Raw genomic sequence first — 15,883 nt, 5'->3', positions numbered from 1 at the left:
CGAATTTCTATATGTCTTCATATGTGTTATATATGCTAGCTTGTGTGAGGGAGTAGCCTGGACTACTCCATGCAAAATGGGTTCAAGGTATTAAAATTTATGAGTATCACCCCCATTTGACCCAAAAAGGACATGTTGATAATTACCTTCGCTGGAATAACATTTTTGCTCAGAGATTGACTTTTGAGTTACAAGATAACTTGCATAGAAGAATGTCTACAGAAGCGGTTGAACTAATTAACATCTATGGTAGTTTCTTTACACAATTTAATCACTTCACTTACATAAGGGTTGGAGGTTTTAAAGCTAAACCCTTTAGGCTACATAGATATGTTTCAGACTCCTGTGTTTTGATTGAAGTTTCCAAGCAGTTAGCCTATCTTGCAAAGGATTATGGTGAAGATTCTAGCACAAGTGGAATTTTTCCTATCGATTTAGGCCATTGCAGTTGTAGGTTTGATTCTAATGCATTAAATCTTGAGTTAGAATTTAAGAGATTTCATTTGAAAACCTTTATGAAAAGAGATAATTTTGACAGTAAAGGTTTTATTGCCCAGTCTATGTCCATGTCCTTGTCTCTATCTCTATCCCTGTGCATGTGTTGCTACATGTAACACCTACCCCCCTCTACCCCTGTGTGGCCTTGGTAGTCTACCTCCCTGCCCTGCCTCTCCTCCTCCCTTATCACCCTCTACCCTCCCTCCATCCCCAGGTCCACCTCTCCATCTCACCATCCTCCTAGATCCTCCTCCTCTTCCTCCTCTATCAGCCTCCACCCCCATCCTCATCATCCTCCTCCTTTGATGTAGGAATGGGCTCTACTAGATCTGTGATCAACATAAATGTCTAATCAACATGTGCCCCAATTGGAGGATTATTGGGAAGACTTCCTAGATGAGTTTGAAGTAAGAAAGAAGAGTCGGTCCAGGCTAACTTTGAAACATATTAATGATATGAGATTGCAAATGGATACCTCTGGTGTCATTATTGATAATGAAGATGCTCTAGATCCAAAATTCATGAGACGGGTACACAATGAACCCCTTCCAGAAGTTTATTGGAGTAGAAAGATGGAAGATAATATATAGGTACGCACTTTCAGTATAATTCACGGAACAAAGAATTGGCTTAGGAGTTGCAGATTTCATCCGACGAAAGCAACCAATTCAAGAAACAAAAATGGAAAAAGGAAGATTGCAAGAAAAACCATTGTTTTAACTAGCATCCCTGTTTCCGTTGCAGGAAAGAAGAAGGCTAAGATTAAAGAAGAAAAACTTGACTCTAAAGCTGCACATTCCATTGGTGGTCGAGTGACGAGGTCAAGATACAAGAAGAATTTTTAGCCACCTGTCGCTCATCTCATTCTTGATTTGGATGCCGAGGAAGTACAGGGCAATATGACAACCACTTTTTATGATGCTACAAAGGTCTTAATGTTAGGGATCCCATAGATACTGAGAGGGGGGGGTGAATCAGTATCTAACCGGTAGTTACAATTTCTTAACTTAAAACATGAAGAACATAATATAACAGTGTACCGGTATTCAAGAAATAATGCAATAAACAGAATCAAGAACATCCACATGAAAATCACACCATAACACAAGATTTAATGAGGAAACCCGGTGTGGGAAAAACCTCGGTGGGATTTGTGACCCACAAAATTCACTCACTGGCCAATAAGAGAATATTACTTACAATAGGGGCCTGCACATGCAGGAAGGCCAACTGCCTAGAGCTCACTGCTCAATGGGAAGTCTCACTGACTTACGATAAGGATTATACAAATCCAATATCTTGTACTGCTTTACAATAGCATCTTCAATGCTAGATTTAGTACCGGTTCCTGCTCTGTTCTTTACATATACCTCTTGACCTATATTTCGCACAATAGGTCTACTTAATATTTTCCTATCATACTTCTACATCTCATCACAAATGTCTACAATGATCTCTTTTATATATAAGAGTCATTTTACAATTTTCCAAGTTGGCTTACACATTTTTACAATAATAAACAAAATATAATATAACAAAAATCTTGTCGGCCTCTGTGCCGGTGTCGGTGTCCTGAGTATCAGTGTAGAGTGTGATCTGTTGATGCTGGTATAATGCCTTTGCTGGTGCCATAAGATTGCAAGGTTGCCATCAATGAAAAAACCTTCAATCAGATACAATGTCTCATTAGAGTGTGCATATGCCAACAATCTTCCCCTTTGGCATTGATGGCAACACTCATGAGAAATTTTAAAAGGTATCCAAAAATGTGTAGTCCAAAAAATGTTACCAAAAATGTGAGAGCTCCCCTTAAGCATATGATTCCTGTGATTTGAATTTTCTCATCCCACTACTCCCCCTTTGGTATCAATGACAAAGGTTGTCAAGATGTCAGTAGAGTTTGTAGTTTTAACCTTGTAGTTGGGTAGTTATAATTTGAAAAAGATCTCCCAAAATCAAGTTTATGTTGTCCATAAACTTTTTTCTATCCTTTATTGTTGTCTCAGTTCTCTTCACTGTACTGGTGAGATGCTGCAAATGCTCTGTCGGTGTTTTGTTGCCCTGTATTAGTGCCTCAGATACTTCCTTCCACAGAGATGCTAGATAGTCCAATCTTGGACTTAGTTTTGATCTCAAATGTTTTTCCTTATTTATTATCCTTTCTTTCTCTCTTTCCAATTTAAGTAGTTCTTCCTCAAAATTTGTTATCTTCTCAAAAACTGATAGTGTATCAGGTGAGTTGACAAAACTATCTGCAAGTTTATTGATCTCATCCTATACCTTGCTCATTTTCTTGTCTATATCTACAGTCAAAAAGTTTGTTTTACAGGTATCTTTATACAAACTTTTGTACTCTTTCAACAAATTACATAATTCTGGTAGAAGTGTGTCAAAATCTCTTTACACTTCTTTATTTTCTCATCAAAGAATTTATGTTTTTCAACTTCTACTTTATCCTTCACTAACTCTTCTTTTATTTTCTCAATGTTTTCTGAGATATATTTACACAGTGTATCCAGTCGTCCTAAAGAATCTTTGTTATCTATATTACAGTTAGGAGCAATTACCTTCAAAATTGGTATGGTATCATCAATTGCTTTGTAAGCTTGTGAGCTGCAGTCGGTTATTTTCTTGATAGAATCTAGTAGTACCTTAGTGATCACATTGGTTGATTTGAAGCTTGATGATGAATCAACAATCTAAGTACCGGTGGAAGTAACCAAGCTTGTATTGACCTCTGGTAGGTCTGTTTGTGTCTGCATTTCTTTAAGTAATGGTTTTTCACTAGTTGTCAGTGGCACTGTTTCCTTATGTACCTGTTCCTATTCCGAAACCTTTTGCTCTATTTGTTCCTCTGTTTGTTGCATTGCCTCAGTCTGTGTCTGAGTCTCTACCTTTTTTTCTTTATCTTCTGTCGATTTCTCCTATGAGTTATTAGTTTCCTTAGCTACCAGAGGCTTACTAGCCATATCTATCTTATCTGTTGTATCTTTGTCTACCACTACGTTGATCTTCTGAGTATCAACATCCACAGTATATAAAACTTCAGGATTAGGATTATTATCCTCTACATCCATACTCTCAGCTGCCGGCTGATCTTAAGTAGTTGTTGTTTTTATTGGTGGAGTATTTAAAGGAGGTGGGGGTAAGTTGTCTCTAACCTTGATACTTGGTCATCCACCAACTTTTCCTTTCCCCTTGTCTCTGCCTTTTTGATAAAATTTTATGGGTTTGGGGTTCCTATACTCTTCTTGTTTTTCTTTCTCAACTAGGAATATATCCCATCCATTTTATGTCTCCTCTGTTACATCATTAACTCTTCCTACCATTAAAGCAACGTGTCGGTGTGTAGTAGAAAATACTGTCTGGTTGGCTTGAGCAATTAGGTCATCAATTTCTTGTGGAGAGTTTACCAGATATACAACAAGTAGCTTTTCAATCTTTATTTTCTTATCCAGTTCTATCACTGCTTGTCTTCTTACTTCTAGTCTTTTGAATAGATCATCAGGAATTTCATTGACTACTTCCATCAAAAATTTCTTGTACATATCCATATGTAATATAACACTATTTTCAACTTGCTCTTTTTCATCAACTATTAGAGTGTCATATATTTTCTCTATGTTCTTCAATTTACCTTCCTCTGTGATTTCATTCAGTAGTATATCAAGAGGGGCCAAGTATTTGTTTGTCCTTTTCTTCTTCTTGGGTGTCAGTTTCTTCTTTGGTGTGGCCTTTCTAACCAGAGATCTCACTGCTTGTTGCTTTTGCCTTGTCCTCCTGGGTGAGGGTGTTGTTGCCAGTGAGGGATCTCTTTTTCTTACAACTCTTTTGAAAGTTGCAGGCATGTCACTTCCTGAAGAAGTACCTACCGGTGATAGGTGAGTTTCAAGTTGTGGATCTGCTAACTCATCCTCTATTATACCAGTTTTCTTCAATACATCTTCTTTGATGGCTTTTGTTTGGCTGGAACCTTTCCTTACAACTGCCTCAACCTTTTTCATCCTTTTCTTTGATTGAATTTGTCTTTCAATATTTTATGCACTACCAAATACTTCTTCCTTAGGTTCTCTGGGGGCTTCTAGAAGTGCTTTAGCATATGTTTCAACTATGTGATCATCTGTTTCATAGCCCATCTCGGCTACCCATATTGTCCTTGGGATGACTGCTTCCATCCAGATTTCATCTTTCTTGATGACAAAGCATATTTCATCTTTGTATTTGTCTACAATCTTCTATGATAACCTTATTCTTTTCTTCATTTTGATCTTTAATGCTTGAAAAAAGTCATGAATATTGTTAAATTCCTTGTTCTCATCCATGTTATTGAATAGTTCTGTTAATTGTTTGCCTACTGATATATCGTATCCAAGTTCTTTGTAACCTATACCAGGAACCTGTTTTGTTATGTGTAGCATCAGACATACTAATAGATTTCCAAACCTGGAAGTTCCTTTCTTGTCCTTCTTGATCTTTCCAAGGTTGTCAATTAATTCATCTTTTAACCACTCACATATATCAATTTTTGCATTGTCTGTGACCATGTCATAAGCACTCTTAATGCATAAGCTTGAAACTGAATTAAGTCTATTTGCATGAGTAGCTTTATATCCTAATATCATGCTGATGAATCTCACATTGATATATGTTACATCATTAACTCTTAGGGACCTCTTGTCGAATGTTACACTAGTTGGGTTTATAACTAGGTCATCGGAAACTTTCTTCATCTTATCTGGTCTTTTACCGGTGGTCGGTAACCCTGTGACAGCTTTCACAGCTTCCTGCATCCAACTAGAAAAACTCACCATGTACCCTGCTTAAGACTATCCTAATCACATCCTTGGGGAATTCAAGAATGCTAAGGATCTTTGTAAATCCTAGGGTCTCAATGATCTTGTGTTCATCTTTTACATTGCCGGTATTATCACATATTATAGTTTTAAACATGGTTTTAATTTCTTCATCTCCTAACTCTTCAATGTTGCAGTGGATGTACATTCTGGGGTCTTCAGCATAAACAACTCCCTTAGGAATTTCAGAAAAAGCACCTAAGGTATCATCTTTCTTTGCTACCTTAGGAACTAACTGAAATACGGGCCTAGGTCTTCTTATCACTTCAACAACAGTAGGGTTTTCTATATATTCAATTGCAAAGGTGGATGCCATGATTAAATACCTTTTACTGCCTTAGGATGGATGATTGTTTGGAGTGTTCTTGCTTCTTGCTCGAAATGCCTTAGCTCGGAGTCTTCGCGCTCTTCGTAAATTTGAAATCTCAATGAAATGAAATGGAGCAAAAACCTTGATTATATATTGTCTATTCGCTATCTACCTCATTAATTGCATGTCGGTTAAGTATTCACTTAACATTGTTTGCCGGTAATAAGTAATTTCCAACTTCTTATCTCTAACCGAGGGAATAATAGCACATGTATCAATAGTTTGCCAAACCCTCAAGGAAATTTTCTTCAATTAGATGAAGAACTTCCTACCAGTGGAGCACTACTCTGTCCTTCCGATGAAGCATCACTCTGTTCTGCCGGTGAAGGATTGGTTTGTTCTACCAGTGGAGGAGTATTCCCAATATTTAGATCAAATTTTCTAATCTTATTACAGTTAAAGCATTTTCCATTGAATTTATAAGCATTAGGTTGTCTTACCGGTTTGTTGTGATCCTGAGTATTTGTAGTACTGGAGCTTTCACCAACTTCAAAGCCAATTCCTGAAGTGTCACCTTTAGGTTTTTTATTCTTCAGCAAGGTGCCAAGTTCCTCTGAGCTTTTCTTGAATTTTTCTTTATGTTGATTTGCAGTTTCTAGTTCTCTTTCTAAGACTTCTTTTTGTCTCATCAGTTCATTTGAGTCATTCTGAGTATGCATCAAATCTGTCTTCAATATGTCATTTTCATGGCTAAGTCTTGTGTTCTCATTTGTTGCATCACTTAGTCTTCTGGTCAATTCTTCTTCATTCTTCTTCCTATCCTCAATCTCTTTGTAAAATCGCATAGTCATATCCTGCATTTCATTTTTTGTTGTCATGATCTCTTGTTTCAAGTTGCTTATCATATCATTAAGTGACTCCTTTTCATCATTCTCATTTTGTAATTTTTCACAAAGTTCTCTTCTCTTATTTCTTGCAACAATAAAATTTTCTTGAAGTGCCTGAATGATGTCCTGAGCTGCTCTTAAATCATCCTCTAGTTTGATATTTTTCAACTTTTCTGCATCATAGTCTATAAGAGCTCCTTCCAGTTGCTTCATTAGATTTTCCATCTTTACCGGTGTCAAGATCTTCCTCAAGCTGTTAGGCTTTTGAAAATAGAGGACCAAGCTCTGATACCAATTGTTAGGGATCCCACAGATACTAAGAGGGGGGGGGGTGAATCAGTATCTAACCGATAGTTACAATTTCTTAACTTAAAACATGCAAAACATAATATAACAGTGTACCGGTATGCAAGAAATAATGCAATAAATAGAATCAAGAACATCCACATGAAAAGCACACCATAACACAAGATTTTAATGAGGAAACCCGATGTGGGAAAAACCTCGATGGGATTTGTGACCCACAATATTCACTCACTAGCCAATAAGAGAATATTACTTACAATAGGGGCCTGCACATGCAGGAAGGCCAACTGCCTAGAGCTCACTGCTCAATGGGAAGTCTCACTGACTTACAATAAGGATTATACAAATCCAATATCTTGTACTGCTTTACAATAGCATCTTCAATGCTAGATTCAGTACCGGTTCCTGCTATGTTCTTTACATATACCCCTTGACCTATATTTCGCACAATAGGTCTGCTTAATATTTTCCTATCATACTTCTACATCTCATCACAAATGTCTACAATGATCTCTTTTATATATAAGAGTCATTTTACAATTTGCCAAGTCGGCTTACACATTTTTACAATAATAAACAAAATATAATATAACAAAAATCTTGTCGGCCTCTGTGCCGGTATACTTCCTTTCTTTTGTGCCAGAGTCGGTGTCCTGAGTACTGGTGTAGAGTGTGATCTGCTAATGCCGATATAATGCCTTTGCTGGTGCCATAAGATTGCAAGGTTGCCATCAATGACAAAACCTTCAATCACATACAATGTCTCATTGGAGTGTGCATATGCCAACACTTAACCGATTGAGATGCTAGTATCTAGGATTCATAGGTGCTTGATATTCAGTCTATTGCAGACAATGCTACACTGCCGCCTTCAGAAGGGCCTTCCCCTATGCAATCTAAGGAACTGACTCTGGCTCCTGAATGGTTAAGTGATTCAATCACTAGGAAAAGAAATGTGGTGCCTATTTTGGTGTCGATGGAAGATGCTATGAGAAAATGCCTGGGAAGATCCATGAAGCCTAACCGAATAAAAATGGAGACCATGACTGGTTTTGATGAAGGCACAAAACATTGGAATACAGACATTGCCAAACCTACATCTGATAAGGATGCTACCACTACTTCAGAGGCTGATTACACTATTGAGCGATTTGATTTGCGGGTAGGAACCAGAGCAGTTGATGTGAAACATTTGGAGAGTTTGACCAAAAGGATTGTCTCCTGCACTTGGAAGGATGAAAAGGATAAGGAAGAGTTGAAGCATAATTTATTCCAAATGGCTCAATACATTCATGCTCTACAGAACAGTCTGCTACCATTTTCCCAAAGCTCTATTCCCTTTAGTTCAAAATCCCCTGAAAAATCAGAAGTTCTTTGATGAGGTTCAACAAAACAAGATGATTGCAAATATTTTCTCTCTGAGTGGCTTGCATCGATTGTGCATCAAGGAACCAATTACATATCCGATTTAGTTCAAATTTTCAAAGATGCTAATGAAGTTACCAAGGAACTGGATGTCGACTTAATCTCGTGGCATAAAGAAAAGACTAAATGGGTGGTGATTTCAAAGAAAATGTGCGACATTCAGCGCTATGGCTTTATAAATTTTCTTGCCGAAAGACAAGTGCCAAGGTTAAATGAAGATATAATGTTTATATGCAAAGAAAGCATAGAGTGGCGTAACCAAATCATCGAACAAGGTCATAGTGAATCTGCCAGTCTACAAGGCAAACTAACAACCTTGAGAATGACTATGCAAAAGGATTTGCGCTGCGTAAATGTCGAGTTGCTTAAGGAGGATAGCCAGACTTTGGAAGATACAGCAGAAATGATCAATCAATTCAGTAGCCACATTAAACAAATTAAAATGGAGAAATCCTTGGTTGTGGAAGATTTTATGAAGATTTCCAAAGTGGAGTCAATGCTCACAGTTTGCTTGGATCACTTCGATTCCCACAGAGACAAAGTACAGATGATGAAGAGGAAGAAAGAACTCTGGAAGCAAAGGGTAATACACATCAGCCTGCCGCATGTAACAGTAATTCAGGAGTTCTTGAAGGTTCATCAAGAGTGGAGTGCGGCAAAAGCGATTATGGTGTCTATCCAAAATAACAACTCGGGCAATCCAACTGAGACAGAATCGACAACATGACTAGCACTGCTAGAAGATGTTTTCCAGCGAGTCTAGTTGTTTCTTAGTTTTAGTTATGTAGTTAGGGTAGTTTCTCATTAACTCTTTCATTTTAATTTTACCTTTGGTTAAAAATATTGGTCTGGCGACCTATATATAAGTTTTGTAATGACTTTGATTGGGTTCACTGTTTTTGAAAAACTATCTCTTTAATTTTGCTAAAAGACTTTGTGTATGTGGAAGGTTGATGATCATCTATGAATGAAAATGAAAATGATAGTTACCTTTGACTTCGAATCTGTGTGTTTGATGTTTGAAATTTGATTTCTATGAGAATCTATTTCAAGAAAGGATCTGTTATAGCTTTCTATGTGGGTAGAAAATTATCAGTGAAATTCATCTTTTAAGCTTTTCATTTTGTTTTAGTGTACATGTGAAGTCTGTCGGCTTTATACAAAGAGTTATATATGAACAAGTGCTTGCATTCATTTGGTGTTGACTTGTGAATGCAATCACCTTTCTGTTCTTTCTGGTGAAAAGTATAATATTGGTTGTGTGTAATTTGGAGCTGATTGAATATTTGTTAGAGGGAGTTGTACCTTAATTAAGAGGTTAATCAATATAATGATTTTCCAACTGATTGGTGAAATTTGTCTTTCATTTCTTGGGCTAAAGATTATAAAAATTAAATAAATTGTGAGAGACAAATCTATTTACCAACAGATGTTAAGCTTCCTCCAAAGAACTACGCTTTGATACCAATTGTTGGAATCAAGGAACACTGAGAGGGGAGGTGAATCAGTGTTCTATAACTTTTGATCTTATTAATTTATCCTTTAATCCACTTAATGCAAATGAAGAAAATTTAAGCGCAGAAACACAAATCAAAGATCACGAACACCATAATACCAAGATTTTTATGTGGAAAACTCGGTCAAGGGAAAAACCATAGTGGGATCCTACCCACAATAAAATGATACTTTGTTAAAAGTATTTCTAAATGTTACATAGGAATGCAAATGCATTCAGGCACTACCTAGATTTCACTACTCAAATTACAAATAGGGCTACAACCCCCAAAGGTACACTACCTTACAAAAGCATTACAAAGGTAACATACATGAAAATGAACTATGAAATAGCATCTACAAATTCCTAGAATAATTTTGATTAAGCACAAAATATTGTATCTTACTCAACTTTGTAGAACTGCTCTATTTTGATATTCTACATCACATCAAAGCTCAAATCTTCACCATGCACATGTGAAACTGCAAACAATCACTCATACATGATTCACACATAACCATTGATATCCAAAATGATTAAATAAACATGTCTTATATAGCTGCATCACTAATTTAGGTCACCACCAAGTCGGATTTAAGACTACATCACAAAAGATGAAACATGTACACAAGTTGGCTCAATCCGATCCAAAACAACCATGTGGACAAATACAAAATGTCCACATTCTTTCCACATGCCATCTCATCAACCTCGAGCACATAAACACTCACCAGAATTGATCTGCATGATCCACATAATGTATTTCCACACGTTAACACTGATAACAAATGTCTCTACTAAAAACCAATCTATCAGACCTTACCAACCAAAACAAAACTTAACATCAGAGGACACAAACCTGGAATAAGGTAAATTACATATCCACAATACATCTCCTAGATCTGCAAAAAAAAATACTCAACCAAAATAATCCGCCAACCAAAACATTGTACGCTCTATCAAATACACTATTCTACTCACCAAACCTCACCTTGATACTTGATCAATCTTCTGGAAAGATGAAAAAATGAACTGGAGATGCCAAAATAGATATGAGTTGCCATCAATGACATCATCTCAACATACATTCAGTGTCTCTTGCCAACAAATTCCACCAAAATGTGTAGAATTTGCAATTATGCCTTCAAATGTTTGTTATTTATGTTAATGATTAATAATGAGAAGGTTATTTGAGATTATTACATTAACAATTTTGGAGTCATAATTAATATAGAAAAATACTATTAATTAGCAAAAATGTAAAGTTAATTTACTTTAAATTTTTCTTTATTTTAAATGATACTTAATTTTTTTAAGGTAAACAATAATGAATAATTTACATGAACAATAATTTTAAAATTGATATATAAGATCTATATCAAAATATTATTTTCTTGTTTCTATAAATATATATACTTTTATATAATATATGCTATATTTATATAAATCTTTATTTTCTAGAAATTATCACAAAATTTTATTCCTTTATAATTTTTGTATGTAAATGCTTATTTTATTCTACATAATTATGTCAATTTTTTAGTAATCTTTATAACTATTTATTTTTAATTATAATTTTTCTATTGTTCAATATCAATTCTTTTAATTTGATATATTATTTTTAATTAATATAAACTTTACTCTATAAATATTTATATTGTTAATTTATTATTTGTCAAATAGCTTTCTTAATGATTATTGAGATATTTAGTGGTGATGATGAATTTTAATTTTTTTAATAAACTAAATTAATTTATACAATCTCAAAAAATATTTATGTTTTCTATACAAACAAAAAAAATCTTAATTTCTCTATACTGAGGGTTTTTTGCATGGTTGTTGTTTTGTATTGTGTCTCGTTGTAGTTTTCCTATTGTCATACCACATTTATTGCCAGATTGTTTAGCCTTTTAATGGCCTCAACCAACCTCAACCTAGATATTGATGTTGGTGTTGGAGTTTTGGTGTGTGGCGATCATGGCACCCTCAAGTAAACAACCCAAGAAATTTGTTCCCAAAGTTTTTCATGAGGTATGCCTTTTGGTACCCCAGATATTGTCTTGCCTATTCAAGACTTTGATAATTCTTGTCAATGAATAAAAAAGTTTACTTTAATAGGTTATTTTTTGGGGAGGGTTCCACCTTAAAGCATGCTTCATGATTGGATTCCCAAGGCGTAGGCCCCTCATGGGGTCAGGGTTCATTGGAATCTAAAATCTCATCAAAGGGTTTTTTTTTTTTTTCTTTGCCAAATCCACCCATATGAATGATATTCTGCATCATGGGCCTTGGATTGTTCGACAATTTTTGCATATTTTCAGCCTTGGTGATGAGAATTTTCTATCTTTGATGACAAGAAGCACAAATTCATAAACTAGATTGAGTTTCCTACTCCCCCTTTGCCTTATTGGCCCTTTTCATAGACCATTTCTCAATCCATTGGAAAGGCGGTTTGCATCGAAGATAACCATTTTTTCCATGCCCGTCATTAAAAAAAGGGTATGCGTTGAAGTGTATTTGTCTTGAGACCTCAAGGAGACTATAGATATTTGAATAGGAGGTTTATTTCATTCTCAAGGATTAATCTATTTGAACTTTACTAATACTTGCTTTCAGAGCCAATCTTCAAAACATAATGTTGTTCACCAAAAGTGATAACCCAAGAACACATGCAAATCTTTTTATGAAATGGCCAATTTCAGTCTACAAAACACATCAGGGCTTGGACAACATAACATAGGACCCTAATTGATCCTCCTGCACTTCAGGTTCTGCTAGACCTAGGGGGGGACACCCTTTTGATGCACTAAATACAACAATTAAAGACACATAACTGCATCAACACTAAGCAGATATATCATTTCACAAGCTCAACAGGTTAGGAAACATTAGAGATTGGCTAGATCTATATAAACAATAGGATGAAATAGAGCTTGGAAAGAATGGAACACACACCCCTAAACATAAAGGGAAATAGATTTATCTTTTTAAATGTATATCTGAAACCATCCCCAAACCTGCAAACCAGTGCCTTGTTCATTGGGCAATAGAGTCACACACAAGACTACAAATATGAATCATAGATGCAAGTTTGTTTTTCCTTACAACATATCCCTGCACTAATACCTTGTACTAATGCATTACTCAATCCATTCATAAAATTATCAGATCTGAGACACATTCCATTGTTTATGACTGATTATAGAGTTTAAACTCTTCATTGAAGAATGCCTACAAACAATCATACAATCTGCTTGAGATGACAAATTATAAGCCTCCTTGAGGATTCAATTCATAACAATTAAATGCATACACAGAGACAATATCATGGGAAATTACTCATGCCTGACACAAGTAAGACCTGCAACTAAAACCACATTCACAGCACTGCCCTGCAATCTCTATATCCTGAAACAAACCCAAAGCAATTACAAATTTGGGTCATGACATTCAGAAAGTGGAAGCCATCAAATCTGGAGCATTTTCCAAATTTCTGGAACCCTTACAACTGAGAAGAATTGAGAATAAAAAGAGAGAGGGAACCAAATCAAATCTGCAACTGAATTGCCAAGTGTCTCCTCTCTAACTGAATTTTGTTCCCATGGAAACTACTTCAAAAATATCCCACATTTGTCAAAATTAACCTCATAATTCGATTCCTCACTCCGAGAGCTTTCCGGCGATATATAGTACTTTATATTTTGGCCAAAATTGAGACCCTAGGCGAATTAATTCCCATTTGTGCTCAATCATTTAAATTTTTCGAAATTTAATATAGTTTAAACTATATCATTTATTCATTTTAATTTTGATTTTTGCCTCCATTTGGTCCTAACGCTTTTTCCACGTGGCAAGATCTGATTGGTCAATGGGGTTAACCAGATGCCACCTGGGATGACACCTCATCACTGCCACGCCATCTGCTTTGTCAATGCCACTTGGCTGCCACATGTACACCACCTCAGCACCACGTCATCGCCATCGTTGCGCCACATCATCACCACCTCACATGGACCCACCTGCTGGACTGCTGACTATACCCGCCACCTGGGCGCCACCTGGCTTTCACAATTTCACGTTTTTCCTTTCGCCATTTCGCAGGCTCTAATGGGCGTGCATCTTTGGGTCGCGAAATCGCGCAGCCGTCGATCATGATCCAACATGCTCACTGGTTAACCTACTGCATTTTCGCCATTTCGCAGGCTCTAATGGGCGTGCATCTTGCCTTCGTGAAGTCGCGCACACAGTTAATCCATCTCAAACCTACTCACTAGTTAAGCCGACCTTTCTATGCAAAATTTTGCCAGTTTGCCTCGAGAAGCGTGTCTATGTGGGGTCCACCTGGTCACTACTCAGTCACCTCCTCCATTGCCTCGGGATCCATGCTCATGCATGGGGTCCACCTTGGGCGCCCATAGGCACCATCCGTCAAAAGCCTTTATGGCTTAAACATATTACTACTGTGTGGATTTGCATATAAACATTTAAAAAAAACACTTCCCAGTGCATGTGGGATAATGCGATTAAGCCTGGAGCTGCACTTTTGGAGCTCTTTCCCTGGGTTTTAATGGTGAGTTCTTCTATTTGCACGAAAATGTTGATGCCCAAGCACCACGCAGGGGAAGGAAAATGTTGGCAAGGTCATGAACATTAGCTTTACACTAGCCAAATGCATTTGCAACATGTTTAATATGGCCTCCAAACAGCCACGCAAAGGGGTTTTATATTGCTGAATGCATTTTAATGTTTCAAATTCCTTTGTATAGACAGTTACCCTCTGTAATATGTCTGCAATTGCATAATTTTTTAAAGCTACGACTTGTACAACATGCTACTTATTTTCCTTGGTAACATATTGATAGCACAAATACTTCAATCGATGGATTTTCTGCATTTTCTCATGCCATGCAAAGAAATTGATTGCAGCTATTGTGTCCAATAGTGGGAGGAACTCAACTCATGCTTGCAATTCCCCAAGACTCTAGCTATTGCTTAGAAACTGTGCAGAGGGAGAACCACACACCATGCTATGATAGAGAGGGAGGACGTTGAGGTTTCAATGCCTTGCCATTTTCCACGTCCCTCCCCAGTCTCCTACGCTGCTCCAAAGGCTTCTACGTTGGGAAATTACTCAGAATTCTACTACACTCCAAAGCCACGTACAGGGAGGCATTTTGCGTTGTCTTCTCCCACCTCATGAAGCTTGAATGCTGACATTACAACACCTTCCCATTCTCCACGTGCCGTTGGAGGTCTATTTGGGGGCACGTGAGGAGGTAACTGGAATTTGCTTGTTTGAAAACCTTTAAAAGCATCCTTCCCAATCCATGCTGACATCCTCTGCAGTTTCCAAAGATTATTTTGGCATCAAACACGGTGCTGATAGGATTAGCTGCAATCCCATTCTTAGCAAAATCACCAACAAGTCTTTCAATCGGGGGGAAAAGCAACCATAATGGGAATGGTTACCAGATCATTAGAAATAACTTCAATTTTGTCATGCTACCACACTGCTGTAAGTTATACCAAGATCAATGCCAACAGCCTTATCTTCGGTCTTTCGCCATGCTTAAATTCAAATTGTGTTGCCCACACCTCAGGGGATACATCTCTCAAACTCAAGTCAGTGGATCCATTAATGATAGCATGACAATAGTTGTGTATGCTCCATTGCCATACATGACATCAACCTACTGAAATGCACTGAAGTTACCATGCTCCAATGCATCCGCAATGTGAATGATCGCTGAAAGTGCCTTTACTTTCCTTCTGTGCCTCATGTGGAAAACTTTGACACTGTGAGTCATGCTTTATGACTTGGAAACTTCATCCTATGATATCTTGCATGCAAAGCCAATAATTTGTTTGTGTATACTTTACCTCCAACATACCATGCTACCAATTGCATCGGCCTGAAGTCTTGATGGCCTCCTCTATTTGCAGCCACATCTTCTTGTGGAAGGAGTTACTTGAAGGGTTCTTTTCATCTGAAACCTCAACATTAGGACACCGGACCTCATTATCAAAACTTCTTTCCCTCTTGTTTTTGGAAGATACGTGATTTTATTTTTAGACCATTCCGTCATAAAACTAATGCATGGGCAGGAAC

The sequence above is a fragment of the Cryptomeria japonica genome, chromosome 2 (genome assembly GCF_030272615.1).
Source record: "Cryptomeria japonica chromosome 2, Sugi_1.0, whole genome shotgun sequence".
Taxonomy (NCBI): Eukaryota; Viridiplantae; Streptophyta; class Pinopsida; order Cupressales; family Cupressaceae; genus Cryptomeria; species Cryptomeria japonica.
The sequence above is the reverse complement of the archived record's forward strand: the minus strand, read 5'-3'. Positions refer to the sequence as shown.